The 20,246-nt window shown below is 43.9% G+C and overlaps 1 protein-coding gene across 3 annotated transcripts in view; it reads left to right on the top strand.

Moving 5' to 3' along the window:
• Positions 1-11,212: 11,212 nt before the first annotated feature.
• Positions 11,213-20,246, top strand: part of ACSL4 (acyl-CoA synthetase long chain family member 4) — a 77,713-nt gene continuing 68,679 nt past the window's right edge. For 2 of the 3 annotated variants that reach the window (XM_029607618.1, XM_029607619.1), the window contains exon 1: positions 11,214-11,381. The gene's annotated coding sequence lies outside the window, so the exon portion shown is untranslated. Of the gene's footprint in view, positions 11,382-20,246 lie in introns of all 3 variants that reach the window. The other variant, XM_029607617.1, reaches the window with a different exon arrangement.

Here is a 20,246-nt window from a genome sequence, read left to right as displayed (position 1 = left end):
GCTTATTGGTTAAGGGTGGCAACTGCCACACCAGCAAGTTACCCCCAAGCACTCTTTTTCTCATTTCCATTCTTTATCCTTTAGGGATCCACAGTGTTTATCCCACGCCCCTTTGAATTCTTTCACTGTTTTGATCTTCACCACCTCCTCCAGAAGGATATTCCAGGCATCCACCACCCTCTCCATGAAGAAATATTTCCTGACGTTGATTCTGAGACGTCCCCCCTGGAGTTCTATTTTGTGACCCCCTAGTACTACTGATTTCTTTTCAACGAAAAAGGTTTGACATTTGTACATCATTAAACTTTTGAGGTATCTGACGGTCTCCTCTCTTCCTGTTATGGTTATTGGTGTTTGGGTGGATCCCTGGACACTGTGGCAGCTGACCACGCCCACGGGTGGCAGTCCCGTGAGGAACCACGGTGTCAGGCTAGACTCAGGACACACAAACACAGATTGAATCTTTATTTAAACAGTTTTGGAAACCACCAGAGGTGGCAGTAGTGAGTAGTAGATGTTGAGCCCAGCTGGGCAAATATCCCACAGGACGCTGGAACAGTGGATCCTCTGCTAGGCTGTGCTGTAGTGGAAAGAGACTGAGAGTTATGAGTACACAGTGAGAAATATACAGAGTCCCAGGTAGAATTGGTGAAGCTCTGAGACAGGGAGACTCCGTGGTATAGTACTCACACAGCGGTTCCACTAGACGAGAGGTCTGGCACTGGAACAGAGGGCAGGCCCTCGAGGAGTGAGTACCAGATCCTGATAGCACCTGAAAGAAATAGAAGAGGCCCCCGAGGAGCGGGTTCCCCGTTAGCAGTAAGAGTTCCAGAGAACGCTGGAGTGGCAGAGTAGCTTCGGTACGGAGAGCGAATCCCATCCGCAGTATCCGAGTCATTGCTAACTCGATTAGCTAGCAAAAGAGGTAGGCTTAAATATCCGGGCAGCGTGACATCATCTCAGGGGGACGCCCCTGATGTTCGTGCCAATGAGGAAATAAAGATGAGGGCAGCGTGCGCGCGCCCTATGGTACCTTGGAGGAGCATGGCGGAAAGCAGCACCAAAGCCGGTCCGGGGACACCGGAGAGGTCGGCAGACAGACGCCGCGGCAGCCAGTAGTCCGAGGTGAGCAGGAGGAGCCGCAAGAAGAGTAAGGTAGGCGGGGCGAAGCTGTCGCAGACCGATGGTCGCAACACTTCCAGAGTATATATATTCAGATCCTTCAGCCTCTCCTCATAGGTTTTCTGATACTGACCCCACACCATTTTGGTCGCCCTTCTCTGGACCTCCTCCATACTGTCTCTATTCTTTTTGAGATATGGGCTCCAGAACTGAACACAGTACTCCAGGTGAGTCCTCATCAAGGACCTGTACAAGGGCATCCCCATCTCCTTTTTCTTACTGGTTATTCCTCTCTCTATGCAGCCCAGCATTTTTCTGGCATTAGCTATCACCTTGTCACATTGCTTTGCCATCTTCAGATTTGCAGACACTATCACCCCATTACTTCAGTCTTTCACCCCCTATCACATACAACCCTTTTGGATTACCACATCCCAGCTGCAGGACTCTGCACTTCTTGGCATTGAATCCCAGCTGCCAAATCTTCAACCACTCTTCAAGCTTTCGTAAATCACTTTCCAATCTCTCTACTCCTTCAGGAGTGTCCACTCTGCTGCAGATCTTAGTATCATCTGCAAATAGACAAACTTTACCTTCTATCCCTTCCACAATGTCGCTCATAAATATATGGAACAGAACCAGTCCGAAAAGCTATCCCTGTGACACTCCACTTAACAGGACTCTTTCTTCAGAGGAAGTTCCATTTACCACTACTCACTGTCTCCTCTCAGTCAATTTGTAATCCAAGCCACCACCTTGGCGCTAACTCCCAAGCTTCTCATTTTATTCACAAGCCTCCTATGTGGGACAATATCAAAAAACTCTGTTGAAATCCAAGTAGATGACATTGAGTGCTGTTCCTTGATCAAATTCTCTATTCACCCAATCAAAAATAAAATCAATCAGATTTGTATGACGGGACCTTCCCCTGGTGAATCCATGCTGCCTCAGGTCCAGCAACTTACTGGATTGTAGACAGTTCAGTATCTTTTCTTTCAGCAGAGTCTCCATTAATTTTCCTACCACTGATGTGAGGCTAACCGGCCTGTAATTTCCAGCCTCCTCTCTGCTACCATTCTTATGAAGCAAGACCATAACCGCTCTTCTCCAATCTGGCAGTACCACGTCTGATTCCAGGGATTAATTGAACAGGTGATTTAGTGGACCCGCCAGGACATCTCTGAGTTCTCGTAGTATCCTGGGATGTACCTCATCTGGCCCCATGGCCTTGTCCACTTTCAGTTTTCCTAGCTCTTCCCATATAAATTCTGTAAAAGGAGTTGTGTCTACCCCATTCCCTTCTACGGTCTTATGAACCAGCGAAGGTCTTTCTCCAGGGTCCTCTTTAGTGAACCAGAACTGAAGTATTTGTTTAATGTTTCTGCCATTTCCTTCGGGCTTTCCTTCTTTCTCTGATAAATCTGAAAAATGTTTTGTCACCTCACTTTATCTCATGGGTGATCCTTTCCTCTGCCTGGCCTTTTGCTTTCTTTCTTCGTCTCCCTCAGTTTCACCAGGTTTTCTTCCCTGTGTTCCTCTTTTTGGGATCCTTTGTACTTCCTGAACGCTGATCTTTTTGCCTTTATTTTTTCAGCCTCCTCCTATGAGAACCAGATCTGTTTCTTTTTTCCTTGTACTTTTGTTTCTTTTTCTAACATAGATCCTTTTAATTTGACTCACTGTTTTTCAACCTCGCCCATTTTCTCCCAGGCTTCTAGTTCTTCCTCCAGGCACTTCCCCATTTTGTCAAAGTTCGTATATTTGAAATTCAAAACTTGGGTCTTCATGTGAATTTGTTGTATCTTATTCGCGATATCAAATCATACCATCTGATAATCACTTGTACTCAGGTGGGCACCTGTCCAGACATTATCCCCATTTGTGAGCACTAGGTCGAGAATTACACCGTCCCTCGTGATACCATTTGTTTAAGCAGAGCCCCTTGAAGGGTATCCATTATCTCTCTACTTCTCGTAGATTCTGCAGAAAGGATACTCCAGTCTACATCTGGTCAGTAGTCACAAATAGACTTTGTTAATTTCCATTGGGAATACCCATAAACCAACTCAAGCCAGGAAATAATTGTATACTAAATGTTTAGTATAAAATTATATTCTTTGAAATCCAAGTAAACCAAATCAAGCAATCCCATTCTCTATTTATTTAATTATTTTGTATATACCAACATTAGATGATTTACATTCAGATAATGTAGGTATTTTCCTATCCCCAGGGGGCTTACAATCTAAGTTTTTTGTACCTGAGGCAATGGAGGGTAAAGTGACTTGCCTAAGGTCACAAGGAGCAACAGCAGAACTCAAACCCTGGTCTCATGGTTTGTAGTCTACTGCTCTAACCACTAGACTATTCCTCCTCCCTAATCACCCAATCAAAAAAAAACAACAACTCAGATTAATTTTACAGGACCTTCCTCTGGTAAAATCCATGTTACCTCAGATCCTGTAACCCATTGGATTGCAGATAGTTCATTATCCTTTCCTTTAGCAATCTCCCCAGTAATTTTTCCCACCTACTGGCCTGCAGTTTCCAGCCTCCTCCCTGTTGCCACTTTTGCGAAGCAAGATCACCACCGCCCTTCTCCGGTCCTGGGGCTCTATTCCTGTCTCCAAGGATCTATTGAACAGGTCCTTTAGCGGAGCTACCAGCACTTCTTGGAGCTCCCTGGGATGTATCTCAACCGGCCCCATGGCCTCGTCCATGTTCCATTTTCTTAGTTCCATGTGCAACTTTCAAAATTTTCAGTGTCACTCTTTGAAATGCTTTGTGGCATCACCATTTGCTCTGAGCTCCCTGAGATGTCAACTGAATTGACCTGGCCTGTTTCTCTACAGGAAATCAATTGAAGCATGCATTCTAAGTGTTGCGAGCATGGAGAGTGCGCTACTGCTGTCTGTGGCAGAAATCTGAATGAAATAAGAGAAATAACTAGGGGGGAACAACACAGACAGACATGATGATTTTATATAAAGGCAGTTTCCATGTAGGAAATCAGGTTCTCAGCAGCTTTTTAAGCTTTACTTATAACTCCTTTATGGTTCTGCTGTTCTTTGCACTTGGAAGATCATCCTTGAAAGCAAACCAAAATGCCCTTCTGAGTAGAACATGCTGACGCCAGGGAGGAACATCTATAAAAACAGACATTTATTTATTTTTGCTGAGATGACTAAATCCTGATCTTCATAAATGTGTTACTAGTAGATTGCCGGTTTTAGAGAACTAATGTTCATCCTTTTCCATCTGTATTTTTCTGCTTTTTTTAAAAATACAAATTCCTTTATTTTCTCACTTTAAAAAACTCCACTGCAGGGCATGGGGTTGGAAGCGACAGCCTGCAGTTCCCAGAAACCAGCCCGATCAATGCCAGCAGGTTGGCGGAGGCCAAGTACTGTCTAGCAAGGTGATAAAAAGAATCAACCGAGTTGATGCTGGCAGCCGGGTACCATCCCGCAAGACTACAGGGACCTGGGAAGCTGGGTGTTTGAGCAATGGCCTTAGTAGTTTTGGTAGCTATTTAGATTATTATAAAGCTTGGTGGTAAGACATGGAGGAGAGGCAAGGAATGAAAGAGGAAGACACAAACACTGATTTGGCTGTGATATCCTATGGCTGGTAGCTGGGATATATCCTTAGCTGTGTAGACAGAAAACCTGGGCAGACTAGATGGGTCAATAAGTCTTTTTCTATCATCAACTACTATGTTACTATGATAAAGCCTATATTGTTCCAAACTCAGGACCTAATTTAGTAAGGCTTTTCTCCAACTTTGTGTAAGAGATGGTTCCTGTAATGCCAGTGGTGAAGAACCGATGCAACTTGGTCGCAGTCACCTGACATTCAAAGAGAGAAGACTTCGGAAGAAGAATGGTTTGTGCATGTACTGTGCACAAGCTGGTCATGCAGTCCAAACATACTCCGTATGTCCAGGAAATGGACATGCCTAAGTCCTGCAGGAGGACTTTTCTTAGGCCTTACTACGCTCTCTCCTCCTGTCTCTCTGATCTGCGGACCTTTGGAATTCCAGACCCTTTTCCTGGTGGACTCAGGGGCAGGAGGTAATTTTATTCTACGATGATTAGTGGAACATATGAGGATTCCCCTCCCCACTTTGAAGACTCCTCTACTTTTATCGTCTATACATGGAGAGCCATTACCGGGTGATGTTACCTGTTATACCGAACCGGTATCCCTCCACACCGGAGCCCTCCATACAGAGTCAATTTCCTTCTTTGTGTTAGATAAGGCCATGCACCCTATCGTTCTGGAGTTACCCTGGTTGCAGCTGCACATGCCACAATTCAACTGGGCTACGCTGGAACTCTCCCGTTGGGGCCCAGAATGTCATGGCAAATGCTTAAAGGGCAGGATTAATAGCCTAGTGGTTAGAGCAGTGGACTATGAACCAAGAGACCAGGGTTCGAGTCCTGCTGTTGCTCCTTGTGACCTTGGGCAAATCACTTTACCCTCCATTGCCTCAGGTACAAACTTAGATTGTTAGCCCTCTGGGGATAGAGAAATACCTACAGTACCTGAATGTAAACCGGTGTGATATCTCGATTGAGATCGAATGTCGGTATATAAAAATAATAAGTAAATAAATAAAGGAGGTCTCTCCTATTCTCTGCATGTCTACAACTCCAGTGATGCCAGGACTGCTGCCTCAGTATGCATCATTTCATGATGTTTTCTCCAAAGAAGCTGCTGACATCCTTCCGCCACATAGATCTTATGACTGCGCAATACGACTGAAACCTAATACTGAACCTCCTAAGGGACGTGTCTACCCGCTGTCAGTGGTAGAGAACAAGGCCATGTCCCGAGTACATTGAGGAAAACCTGCAAAAAGGTTTCAGTAGACCATCTAAGTCTCCTGCGGGCGCAGGCTTCTTCTTCGTGGGGAAGAAGGACGGCACTCTGCGTCCTTGTATCGACTATCGAGGTCTGAACGAGATCACGATTAAAGGCAGATACCCCTTACCTCTGATCTCAGAGCTGTTTGATCGACTTCAAAGAGCCAAGATATTCTCAAAACTTGACCTAAAGGAAGCCTACAACTTGGTTCACATCCGCGACAGTGACGAGTGGAAAACAGTTTTCAACACTCAAGATGGCCATTTCGAATATATGGTAATGCCCTTCGGCCTGTGCAACACACCCGCTGTTTCAGAACAGGATGAACGACATTCTGCGGGACCTTCTGTACAAAAGTGTCATTGTTTACCTAGATGACATCTTGATATTCTCACAGGATATGTCTACTCATCTAACAAATGTCAAACAAGTATTACTGAGACTTCGAGAACATCGTCTCTTCGCCAAATTGTCAAAGTGCGAATTCCACAAAGAGTCTGTGCCTTTTCTTGGCTATATCATCTCGAAACAAGGCTTCCAGATGGATCCCCAAAAATTAGAGAGTATCAAGAATTGGTCTCAACCTACCAATCTGAAGGCACTGAGACAATTTTTGGGGTTCACAAATTACTATAGAAGCTTTATAAAGAACTATTCTTCTTTGACAGTGCCCTTAACTGCAATGACACGGAAAGGGGCCAACGTTTCTAAATGTTCTGCAGAGGCCATGTCCGCGTTCGAGAAATTAAAGACTGCCTTTTCCACTGAGCCATGTCTGCGTCACCCGGACCCCAATAGACCCTTCATCGTGAAGGCTGACGCTTCAGATGTTGGCGTAGGGGCCGTGTTAAGCCAAACTGGAGATTCCAAAGCCTTACATCCCTGATCCTTTTTTTGCGACACTTTTCTCCTGCAGAGAAGAACTATGGGATTGGAGATAAAGAGCTCCTGGCTATTAAACTGGCATTCGAGGAATGGCGGCCTTGGCTCGAAGGCGCCCAACATCAAATTACCATATTCTCGGACCACAAGAATCTAGAGTATCTCCGTCATGCGCAACGTCTTAACCACAGACAAGCCAGATGGTCCTTGTTTTTCAATCGCTTTGACTTCGTGCTCAAATATCGCCCCGGAGACAAGAATCCCGGAGCTGATGCCCTGTCATGCTCTTTCCTCTCTGAGGATGTTCCTGAAAAACCTCAGCACATCATCGACCCGAAGAAAGTCATCTTGGTGGCTACCCATTCTGTGCCTGCCGGTAAAACAATTGTGCCTAAGAACTTCAGAAAGAAACTTCTATAGTGGGCTCATGATTCCAAGCTGGCTGGCCATCCTGGTCAACGCCATACCCTGCTGAAATTACAGAAGTACTATTGGTGGCCTACTATTAAGGAAGACACATACTCCTATGTTGCGTCATGCTCCAACTGTGCCAAACATAGCCCTACTTCTGGTCAGCCTTGGGGATTGCTACAACCGCTGCCAGTTCCGGAACAGCCATGGATTCACATCGCTCCTGACTTTGTAGTTGATCTACCTCTTTCTGGAGGAATGAATACTATCTGGGTGATGGTTGACCGTTTCAGCAAGATGGCTCATTTCGTGGCGCAGCCTGGCTTACCCTCAGCCTTGGAGCTTGTGAAGCTCTTCATCGCACACATCTTTCACCTTCATGGCCTACCGAAGCATATAGTCTCGGATAGAGGATCTCAATTCACGGCAAAATTCTGGAAGGCTTTGTGCAAACTATTTGACATCTCTCTGGATTATATATCTGCCTATCATCCACAATCTAATGGCCAAACTGAAAGGATGAATAGGACCCTAAAACAGTTCATTCGGGCCTATGTGAGTTGCCGTCAGAATAACTGGGCCAAGCTGTTACCATGGGCTGAATTCGCCATTAATTCACATCCAGCATCATCCACTGGATCAACACCATTTGAAGTGGTTTATGGACATTTACCTTCACCGCCACTTCACTGAAGCTCTCAGTGTCGTCCCCAGCAGCTCAATCCACTGCTGATGATATCCATCAATTATGGACTCAGACTAAAGATATGCTAATTAAAGTGGGAGATCGAGCAAAGAAGTCCTACAACGCTCACCATTCTAAAGCGCCTGTGTTTCAACCTGGTGACAAAGTCTGGTTATCAACTAAGCATCTCAGACTAAAGCTACCCTCCTCTCGATTTGCTCCTCGCTACGTTGGACCGTTTCCAATCCTCCGACATCTTGGCAACATTACATACAGTCTGAAGCTACCGCCTGGATTGAAAATCCACAACACATTCCACGTTTCACTTCTGAAACCACTCATTCTAAGTGAGTTCTCACCCAAGTCTCCAGAACCAACTTCTATCAACACAGAAGATGACCTTGAATATAAGGTTGAAGCTATTCTTGATGTAAGAAGAGGTGGCAAAACTTGGGAATACCTTCTGTCTTGGGAAGGTTACGGCCCCGAAGAAAATTCTTGGCAGCCAATGGCTAATATCCTGGATAAAGAGATGCTTCTTCAGTTTCACCAGATTGAGATGCATTCTCAATATAAATAAATAAATAAAAAGTAATTTTGAGTCAGATATACCTCTCCCTGTGCACCGCTCTTTCCATGCTATCCTATTTCATCAGTTTTAACCAGTTAGCACACAATCTACTGGAAATGAATAGATGGTGACAAAAAAAAAAATAGCTGTCTGATTAATGCAAAATGTTGAAAGCTTGATAAAAATCAACCACACACAACTTACGAAGAAACATGCAGGAAGCAAAAAAAGCAGCCCCCTTATCACTGAATAGGCCGGAGGTAGTTTTCACTTGCAAATATATTCCTCTACTATAGAATTTTAATTTGTATGATTATCCTTGAAAGCTTTGCAAGACTGGGTTCCAGTTTATTTGTTTAATTGCTGTAACTGCATGTCCATAAAACACAAAATGAATTGACACAGCTACTACTAAAACCTGCACGCCTGTAGGTCTTCTTGCTCACTGGATAAGCTGACATACTTAAGCTAAACTTTGGTTATAAGGTGGCTACAAGTTATTAAAGACAGCATGCATAGTTGTGTTTTTCTTGAAACAAACATGTATTTCTTCAATACCTAGTTTCTACTTTATTTAAACTACAATATGTACAAGAGTTGAAAAAGAAAATAAATGCAGATTCAGATCTAAATTGTATTGTTACTTCCATTATGTTATGTGAAGAAATATGTGGGATATTAGAATTGAGAATCCAGAATTCCTTGGGACAGAATATGGAAAACAAAGACATTTTTATCATTCAGCATCCATGAATTTTTACTGAGCTTCTAATGCATAATAAATGTATGTCCTAGGTTGTAGTATGTTCTGGCCGGCTGTCACTAACCAATCAGTACTAAAGGTCTCAGCTAGTTCTAGGGTTTCTAGATGTCACTGCAGTGCAGTGGTACTCACTGCCACTCAGCAAGTCATTTTAGCTTCAAATATTGCAACCCAGTATGTACCTTTTCATAGTAACCCAGTCTCTATCCTGCCAGTCACATCTCTCTGTACTATAATCCATATGCAGATGCTATTGGTATCTTGAAGTAACGATGATGTACAAGCCATTTAAGCTCCATGCTTGTTTTGTTTTACTGAAATCTGTAGAGCTCCTAAATACTAACACAGGCTGGTCATGAGTGAGACCTTATCTATCATCCTCACTGAAGTTACTTCTTTTTATTCCTTATTACTTTAAACAAACCAATGCAAAATGAGGCCGATGTAATACAGTGCGCTGCAGCCAGTGCACGGCTCAAAACACGATGGAACACATCTTTTGGTCGTGCATCCATAACCCCCAATGTAAAACGGGGGTTAGTACATCCAAAATGCGCGTCCAATCAAGCGCTTACTAATAGCGCTCATCACATGTAAATTCACATTGATGAGGCTATTAGCCCCAAAGCAAACTCCCCCCAAAACATGCGCCTGACATACACATTTTTACTCTAAAAAATGAATGCCTGCTCCAGAGCATGCATTAATTCTTGAGGAGCCCTAAAAGTTTACAGAGAAGCAGAAAATACTGCTTTTCTGCAGTTCCTCTGATGATATTAAGTCAGAGGAACAAAAAAAGGAGAAATGTAAAAATAACAAGCCTCCATTTTCCTAACGCATGGCTGTGCACGTTAGGAAAATGGACACTTGTAAAATTGAGCGTCTGTTTTCCTAACCCACTGACAGCCACCTCTCTGGAGGTGCTAGGTCCACAAAATTTTCTCTAGCGCCTCGTTGTTTTTAGGCGGCAGCCCATTTAAGTATTAAAGCGGGCACCGGGAGAGGTGAATCGAGGTGCATTAAGATTGCAGACGTTCAATCATGAGCTGTGCCGATACTGATGGAACAGCTCCCCTATGAGGAAAGGCTGAAGAGGTTAGGGCTGTTCAGATTGGAGAAGAGACGGCTGAGGGGGGATATGATAGAGGTCTTTAAAATCATGAGAGGTCTAGAACGGGTAGATGTGAATCGGTTATTTACTCTTTCGGATAGTAGAAAGACTAGGGGACACTCCATGAAGTTAGCATGGGGCACATTTAAGACTAATTGGAGAAAATTCTTTTTTTATTCAATGCACAATAAAGCTCTGGAATTTGTTGCCAGAGGATGTGGTTAGTGCAGTTAGTGTAGCTGTGTTTAAAAAAGGATTGGATAAGTTCTTGGAGGAGAAGTCCATTAATGGCTATTAATCAGTTATACTTAGGGAATAGCCACTGCTATTAATTGCATCAGTAGCATGGGATCTTCTTAGTGTTTGGATAATTGCCAGGTTCTTGTGGCCTGGATTGGCCACTGTTGGAAACAGGATGCTGGGCTTGATGGACCCTTGGTCTGACCCAGTATGGCATTTTCTTATGTTCTTATCTCCAAGCTTCCGAGCCTCTTATTTGAGACTTGAATAACTTACAATGACTCTTCTCCTGCCGCCTCAACAGTGCACCAGACGAAAGGCGCGAGACGCAAACCAGAACACGAAGCGCAAGTTCCTCTCCCTGTCACTCCGCCACTGCCCCCCCTCACCCAGAACCGCGCGTACCGGAATCGGAAACCTACAAATACACAGGAGGGGGGGGGGGAGAAATGGGGGATGAGGTGTGAGATCACGCGCCGCCAGCACGAGTCACTCCCCCACCTCCCTGCGTGATGATGCTGCACGCTACTGACGCAAGGCTAGGGAAATGAGGGGCGACGGAGGGGGGCGGGGGGGAGCCGCGAGCCCGTCGGCCCACTTCATTGGCTGCGCCTGCATCGAATCAGATGACGTGGATCGGGTTTCCGTTCCCAGCGGGCTAAGGGTTACTGGCGGTCGTTTACCTCGCATGCGGCTGGCGCGAGCTGGAGACTGGGACTTGGCTCCGGTAAGGGGAAGCGCCGCGCTCGGGTTCGGTGCGTCCGAGTCTGTGCCTGCGCCGGTGAAACCCTTCGCAGCCGCGCTTAAAGCGAAACTGACGCGGGTCCCTAAGGACGTGTGTGGGGTTGGTGCCGGTTTCTGGTTAGTTAGGGTTCGGACCCGGGAAATGAGAGGAGGGGGAAGGGCGGGCGTCTCCCCCCTGCTCCCCCGCCTATTTCTGACGCGTTCGTGGGGTGTAAGGGGTTGAAAGAGGCTGGGCGTGAGGGGAACCTGAATGCAGATGATGGCCGGGAGGTCTGTGGAGGGACCCTCCCCTCCCCCATCTCTTCCCTCTCTATACAGAAATAAAGGTTAACACATGAACAAACCCCTGTTTTTGAAGATGAGCCTCTTTCTTTCTTTTCTTAGCCTAACTTGATGCATTTCTTGACGAGCTTTCCAGAGCCCTCCGCTTCGGCTGCTGCTTGCTCTGGCGTCCTGGGCGCACCCCTCCTTCCACGTGCTCTGTGTACAGTAGCCCCGTTAGTCTCGTGTAGGTGCTGTGTGGTCGCCTTTCCCCGGCGAGGATAAAGGCATCGCATTCGTTGCCACTGGTTTCCTTGGAGAAGGGATTCATGATGTCAGTCGGTCGCTTGATTACCGATCAGAATGTTTTCTTCTCCTTGATCTTTACATTTCTGGAGTTGGCCCAGTGTTGTACAGGGCTTCAGATGTGGAAAATACATGCCACGCTGGAGATAATAAAACAATGAAGTGAGCCAAAAAATGTTTTCCTTTAAAGCTAGCAAGACACATCTTTTTACAAACACGTGTACTATTATAACTTCATTATAAGCATTTTGGGGGCTCGGGTGAAGAGGAGAAAATACCGAGGGGATCCGTTTTCTATGTAAACATTACAAACACCAACGTATCCTGTTGGCTACTGCTAATACTTTTTTATTTGCTTGTGGGGCTGTGTGAATACACAGGCCAACGTAGACGTGTGCCTTGAGCCAAACGGGTCCCTCTCTGCCTGCACGTCAGTGCGCATTTTCTGTGCACAAAACTTGCAGCAAAGAGTTTTGTGCGCAGAAAACGTGTTTCTAAACGGGAGTACTGTTTAGTTCCTTCACATGGGAATCCCATGTGAATGACTGCATTAAGCAGTACTCCTCGACGCAGAGAAATTGCCTTTTTTTTTTTTTTTTTTAGTGCTGGAAGCTTAATTCGGGTCTGAGCTGAATTTGTTTCCAGTGGTACCGAGTTGGCACTTAAAATTCCTTTAAAAAAAAAAAAAAGGGGGGGGGGGGAAATGTCTTTAAAAAGTTTTAAAATGTCCACGGAGAGGTCAGTACTTAGCTAAGTAGTGGCTGCAGTCACTTCTTCGGATAAATCAGTATTGTCCGGCTAGCTAACGTGGTTCATCACTATTTAGCAGGATAAATACTTTAGCTAAATAGTGGTCACTTGTGGCAGTCCGGGATGCCCCATCCCCTTCCTGAGATAAAATGTGCATTGGACCTGTTCCCAACGCTCATTTTACACTTGACATGCTTTTATTATTAACGCCCGATGCATTTGCATTTCATTAGTTTACTGCATCGGGCGTTAAAAATAAAATTAATCTGGGCATTAAAAATGTACGTTGAAAATCAGCACATGTTTTTCCTTAGCGTCCAGATTATTGCATGGACCTGAGAATAAGAGAGAACTAGAATATTCAGGTATGAGAACATTGTGAAGGTGTTAGTCACAGCCTCTATGTGCAGCAAGAGAGTGAACTATCAAGCAAAGACTACTGCAAGTCATGGTATATCACTTTTTTCTTGCCTTTGCTTGGAATCGACTCAGTGCTATGCACTAAGGACCGTCCCTTCTTGGCTGAGATTAAATATTTATTTGGCTTCGGTTTAAAATAATCTCATGTAACAACGTTCAAACTCTAAAATTGCTCAAGCTATTTAAAAAAAAAATGCAGCATTAACATCACATTTAAAACAGTAATTATATATAGATAACGTCTTAGACTTTCAGCCTGGCAGGAAAACAGATTGTGATCATATATCACAGTCGGCAAAATTATTAAATGAGTACTAGGTTGGGTTTGTTGTTTTGTTTTTGCAGGAGGGTTAGGCAATGGCTGTTGCATCATTGTGTAACTAATAAGGTTGGGTGGCAGGATGTTAAATTCCTCCCCCTCCCATAATTGTATAGATTCTTATTTCTGGTAATGTAGAAAATAGTGTAACCTTCTTAAAAATTATTAGAAATAGAGGCAATATGAGCTGTCAAAATAATTCAGATGTTTTGAGACAAAGGTCAAGGTCAGTGTATGAGTGAAAAATATTTTGAAAACTTAGATGCCAAAAAAAAAATATTTAGGAGTTGGGGGACTTGTTTTGTTTGCTTTTTTTTTCTTTTGACTATTTTGCTCTTTATTTTGTCAATATTTTTCCTTTATGTATACTTTTCTTTGCTTTCCCTTTTTCCACTCTCCCAGCATAGGGGAATACCTTGGTGGGTTGGCTCAGCAGGCTGAGAACCAGGGAAGTCAGCTTTTGAAGCTTGCTTTTTTTCACTGATGCTTGTTGTGACCTTGTGCAAGTCACTTCACCCTCCATTACTTTATGAACAGACTTAATGTAAGCAGGAAACTACATATTGTACCTAACTGTAACTTTACTTTGAGCTCAGATTTGGAAAGGTGAGTAAATAAATCTAAAATCCAAATGCTCTGCCTTCTCCCGCCACAAACCATCCTCCCAGCCCTCTCTTCCCCCAATCCCATCTCTTTCAGCTTCTTCTCCTCCATCATGGCTTTCTCCTTCTCTTCAGCGCAGTAATAGGGCTCCACTGGCAGCAAGTGCTGCTTCTCTCAAGCTCTGCTGGCAGTAGCTGCCACAGTTTTGTTCTGTCTCCCCCCAGTTTAACTCTCCCAGCCCTTGATTTCTGCTCCCTGGCCTTGCCAGCAGCAGCCACTATGACTTTCTCTCTCTGGCCCTGCCAGTGGCAGCCATTATTCTTCCCGTGACCTGGCGCCTGAAACATTTCCAGCGCTGGGTAATGTAAAACATTTTAAATTCAGTATATGAAAGCTGAATAGAACTTTAAGGACCACATCCTTAAATTTTAATACTTATCGTAACAGTACAATGGTATATTGTGATTTAAAAAATTTAATCATGTTTATAGCTATACCAAGAAATATAGAGAAACTATAATGAATGTACAGAAATACTGAGGTGCTTCCTCTGTCCAAATACATTTTGTCAATATTTGCAGCAGGCTCATTCATTCATTAAAAAATACACAATTCGACTTCAATAAAGGTGTTTTTTAATTAAGTTTTATATTAACATAAAATGGCAATTAGAGAAGAATTTCAGTTAATATTAATACGATTGGAATTTTAAGAAGGGAAGTAAGTATATGAGAGTGTCATGGATGGTTGCACAGAGAATTTTAAAACCATGTGCTTGAGGCATAGAATTGATATTCCTCTTCGGCTCGTGGTTTTGTGCTTGAATTTTCTAATTTAATCTAGGAGGTGCACTGAATTTCCATTATCTGAACATTTTAGATGTTAGTTTCCTTAGTTCTCTAGAATGATTTATCAGTGTCTTGTCCTCTTTCTGATTTGACAAGTCTTATCACTTCTTCCTTGCCTATAATTCTTAGCCGAATCTCTTTTGTTATTAATTACTATACAGTTTATATACTTTTCACATTTTTAGCAATTTTAGAGCGCAGTACATAAGAATGAGAGATTTGCATGCACTGCCTCCACTGTATGTAAATCTATCTCATTCATATTCATTGTGGATATGCTGAAATCCTGACCTGTGTATGGCTTTTGAGGACCAGAGTTGGCCACCTCTGGATTATCTGTTCCCTCTACCAGAATGCACATGGAGTGGACTTCCATTCACAAAATCAGCAAATGGTAAAAAAAAAAGTACGTTTTTCTTGCACCATTTAATACAATTTGAAGTCATATAGCCGCTATATTCATTGGGGTAGATTTTCAAAGGGGTGCGCGCGTAAGATACGCACGCACCCCCCCAAAAACCTACCCCAACCCCCCCCCCTGCGCGCGCCGAGCATAAGTCCCGGGGCTTGCATGGAGGGGCGTGTCGGGGGCGTGCCGGGAGTGACGCGCCACTTCGGGGGCGGCGCCGCGGGTGTGGTTCCAGCCCGGGGGCATGGCCGCGGCCTCTGGACCAGCCCCCGGACCGAAACATGGAGCGCGGCAGCCGGCCCAGCACGCGCAAAGTTACGGAGGGGTTTAAATCGGGGGGGGGTAGGTAGGGAAGGTGCGGGGGGTGGAAGGAAAGTTCCCTCCGAGGCCGCTCCGATTTCGGAGCGGCCTCGGAGGGAACTATTAAAATCCCGTGTACTCTTGTTCGCTCCTGGTGCGTGAACAAAAGTACCCGTGTGCGCAGATTTATAAAATCTGCCCCAGCGAGAATAGCCCGACAATCTGGCCCGTTTGTAACTCTCAAGCACTGCAGTTGGCCATCCCTGAGATAATCTGTGCTTATTAAACAGGTTTGAAAGGAATAAGGCAAACTTTATTTGAGAGAATATTAGATGCTTTATTTCTTTGAATGAAAGTTACTCTTTATGAACACATCATTAGAATCTGTGCAGTCTTCTAACTGCAAAACAGTTCAGATGGCAATATCCCACCTTACTTATTAATATATACCCTTTCCAGTTCCCCTCCCACATTTAATGTGTGACAAAAAGTCAAGTAAGTGGATCCTTCTGGGAAGATAAGGCTTTAGAAAAACATCTGTCTGTTGCCGTGCTGTCTTTATTTCATCCATGTGGTATATTTCTCAGGGTGCTTTCAGTGGGTTTGTCCATGATTAATCAATGGCATTCTTTTGTTATGCTTTGATCTTCTGATTATATAGGTTTTCATCCAACTGTAAATGAATAGTTTTATTTTGTTGCGCTTTTTGTTTTGTTTTTTTCTTCATGCTTCATAAGGGGTTGACTAATATCCTTGAGTTTACATTTGAGTTTTTTTTTCAAGGAATGCGTATTATGATTAGATCTATCATTTGTCTAAACTGGTATCTTTAAATAGGCTTCCAAATTCCTTTGTATTTTGACTTATATTTCATGTTTTTAAAGGAATTGGTTTAATTATAACACAGGTCATGGCATCTCCAAATTATACATTGGCGCAGTAGTAAAGAGTAGAAAGTTTCATCACACACCTGTGGACAGGGACAGCGTGACATTGGCTTGAGCAAATACAAACAAGACAACACAGCAGAACAAACACTAGTAATCTGATGTTACAAGCAAAGAAGAAAGCTCAGAGCAAAAGAGAGAGCAGGTCATATGCAAGACTTTGGACAGGATAATTATTGATGAGGAATAACTGCCTACAGGCATTAAGTAAAATGACCATGTTCTTCTCCATGGCCAGTCGTATTTTTACCATTTGGTGCTTGATGTATAGTAGAGGATTTGAAAGATTTGCTACGTCAACTCTTGTTGTCTTGCCAGGCTCGTGTATAATTCCAGCATCTAATTAAGAATATAGAACAATAAAAGGCTTTCCTGTAGCAATGGCCTAGAGGGGAGGGTTTGGTGGATGGAAGCATTTGGATTTGGCCTGTCGTTCCTGATGAACAAATGAATTACAAAAATGAGAGGGGCTGTTCTTGAGCCACAGAGTAGATGAGGGATCAGGTAAGAAGCTATGCAGGGTAAAGACAAACTGAGGATAAACAACTTGGAAGGCGGCGTGCACAGATGCTTGTAATCTAAGCTGTAGAATTCCTGGTCTGGTGGAGGCAGACCATGGATGTGGCTGTCAGTGTCATGTTTGGGATACAGCCATTCCAGGCTATAGGAAGGATAGGTGTGGCAGAAAAGGGGGAGGAGTAGCTTTCCACTCTCGATATCAAAGTGACGGAAATGCAGGGAGCTCGGGGAAAGGAAAGAGGGATTATGGGTCATATTGGAAAGGAAGAATAGAACTTCCCTTTCCATGGGTGTGGTTTATAAGCCACTCAATCAGATGAAGGATCTGGCCAGAGACATTAAAAGGGGAGGTGGTGTTGGTGGGTAACTTTAACCCACTGGATGTTGATTGGGGTATTCCTTTGGCAGACTCTGAGAAGGAGAGAGAGGTCCTGGACTCCCTTCAAGGGGGTTTCCTGTAAGAGATGTGATTTTGGACCTGGTAATTTAGAACAGAAAAGGCTTCTCTTTTGATTGGGTCGGTGCCCAACTGAGCACCAGTAAACATCAAACAGTAAGGTTTGATATAATGGCTTAGGATGGAGAGGAGTCTCTCAAACTTCAAGTTATGGATGTAAAAAATACTGACCTTGCTTAAATGGGGAATCACCTTAAGGGGGGGGGGGGTACTGGCAGGGTAGGGGAACAGTGGGTTAAACTGAAAGGAACAGTAGATTTATCAGACAAATCAATACAAGCTAGAGGAAAAGAAAACCAGTATGGTTCTCCAAAGGGGCGACTGGAAAAGGTGAGAACCAAATGATTAGTGTTCTAAAGGTACACGGGGAAGACTATCAGAGGAAAAGAGATCAGGATGGCGAGCGTGAAAGAAAAGAGAACTAAAGCGGTGTAAAACAAGGTGACAAGATGTCTCGTGTTTTTCAGATATGACGCTGACAGGGGTTAGTCCAGAGGGTGGGATTGTAAGATTGAAAGGAACAATGTGTGTGGAGACCAGGAAAAAGCAGAAATGCTAAACAAATGCTTATGGTTGGTATTTGTTGAAGAAGAGTTTGGAGAAGATCTGCTGATTGTTGGCAAGGGTACATTATAGGAGAGTAGGGCAGGTAAAATGCTATTTACAGACGAGACCAGTTAGAACTAGCAGAAGTGAAAGCAGACAAAGCCTTGAGGCCAGATTGGATTCATCCTAGGATACCAAGGGAGCTCCGTTGAAGAACCTCGTGAACAGATCTCCAGAGACAGGAGAAGAGCAGCTATAGTCCCCTCTTCACAGAGCTGGGTAACAAATGAGGTTGGAAACTACCTCAGTGGCTCTACAAAAGGATAGGGCAGTGAACCATCTACAGTGCAGTGGTTTGCAGAATCTGAAACAGCATGGCTTTACCAGAAGTTGATCGTGTCAAACGAATCTCATTGATTTCGTCGATTTGAGGACATGTGTTGGATGTTCACTTAGATTTAAGCAAAGGTTTTGGTACATATCTGCATAAGAGGATCATTATTAAACTGAGCAGCTTGGTGATGGGGCCCCATGGTGCTGGACTCTGAGTAATCTATGTCAGAGGACTTCACTTTAAGAGAGGCGATTTGTGGGGTGCCTCAGGGATCTGTTCTGGGACAAGTTCTGCTTTAGCATTTTTGTGAGCAATATTTTGGCAGAGTTAGAGGAAATAGTTTGCCTTTTTGTGGATGACTCTGAGGTATCTTAACAGATTGGACAACCTTGAGGGAACAGACAGGATAAGAAATGATCTAAGAAAGCTTGAGGAGTAGTCAAATACTTGGCAGTTAAGATTGGTGCTAAATAGTGCAGAGACATGCACTTCGAGGGGAGGACAGAAATCTCTGGGAGAGGTAAGCGATCGGTGGTGATGGCTGATTGTGCACCAACCAGGAGAGAGAGCTCGGGGAGATAATGTCTGATGATCTCAAGGTAGTGAAACACAGTGATAAGGTGGTGGGCAGAGCTGGAGGGATGCTGGGGTGCACAGGGAGGAGAGGTATGACCAGGAGAGAGAGCTCGGGGAGATAATGTCTGATGATCTCAGGGTAGTGATAAGGTGGTGAGCAGAGCTGGAGAGGTGATAATACCTCTGTACAGGTCATTGGTGAGGCCTCTTCCTAGATACTGTGTCTGGTTCTAGAAGTCACATCTTACAAAGGATATAGACAGAGTGGAAGCAGTTCAGAGAAAGGTAACTGCAATGGTGTGGGCTTTGGACTGAAAGCTCTGTGAGATGAGACTGAAGAACCTGAATGTGTATTTTATTTATTATATATTTATGTTCCACCTTTCAGACATTTCAAAGCAGATTACATTCAGGTACAGTAGGTATCCCCTAGAAGAGAGAAGAGGCAGGGGATCATGATACAGGCATTTACACACCTAAAAGTCTTTCATACACAAGGAACAAAGATCCCTTTTAAAGGGAAAGGAAGATAAGGGAATAGGAAGATCATTAATTCAGCTGTTGAGTTTAAAGTGAGGAATCTGCAATGAGGATGTCCTTGGTGGGGAGGGGGTGGTTTTGTGGTAATTCATTGTATGTAGCACAGCATATAAAAAAAAAAGCTTGCTGTTTACAGGTCATACATGGTAATGTCGATGGTGGTAGAAAAAGACAATAGCTCCCTTCAGACTGTCTGCTTATTCCAGACAGTCTGAAGGGACAGACAGAGAAACTTGACCGCTTGTGGGTTGTTGTTCCTTATTCAAGTCAGCCTTTGCTTTCTTCCTTATTCCTCCTCTACCACCCTGTGTAGATGAGTAATCTAGCACCCCGGTTCACCAAGCTTTGCAGTATACAGTGCATTCAGAAAATATTAGGCCCTTTCACGTTTTCCATATTTTATGTTAGAGCCTTATTCTAAAATGGAAAATATGCATGTTTTTCCCTCCTTAGTCTGCACGCGGTGCTCCATAATGACAAAGCGAAATCAGATTTGTAGAAATTTGTACAAATTTAAAAAACAAAACTGCAATATTACACTTTTACACAAGCATTCAGACCCTTTGCTATGACACAAGTTGAGCTCAGGTGCATCCTGTTTCCATTGGTCATCCCTGAGATGTTTCTCCAACTTGATTGGAGTCCACTTGTGGTAAACTCAATTGCTGGGACATAACCTGGAAAGGCACACACCTGTCTCTATAAGGTCCCAC

Source organism: Rhinatrema bivittatum, chromosome 6, assembly GCF_901001135.1.
Source record: "Rhinatrema bivittatum chromosome 6, aRhiBiv1.1, whole genome shotgun sequence".
In the NCBI taxonomy this organism is placed as follows: domain Eukaryota; kingdom Metazoa; phylum Chordata; class Amphibia; order Gymnophiona; family Rhinatrematidae; genus Rhinatrema; species Rhinatrema bivittatum.
Note: the sequence above shows the minus strand (reverse complement) of the source record. Positions and strands in the feature narration are given on the sequence as shown.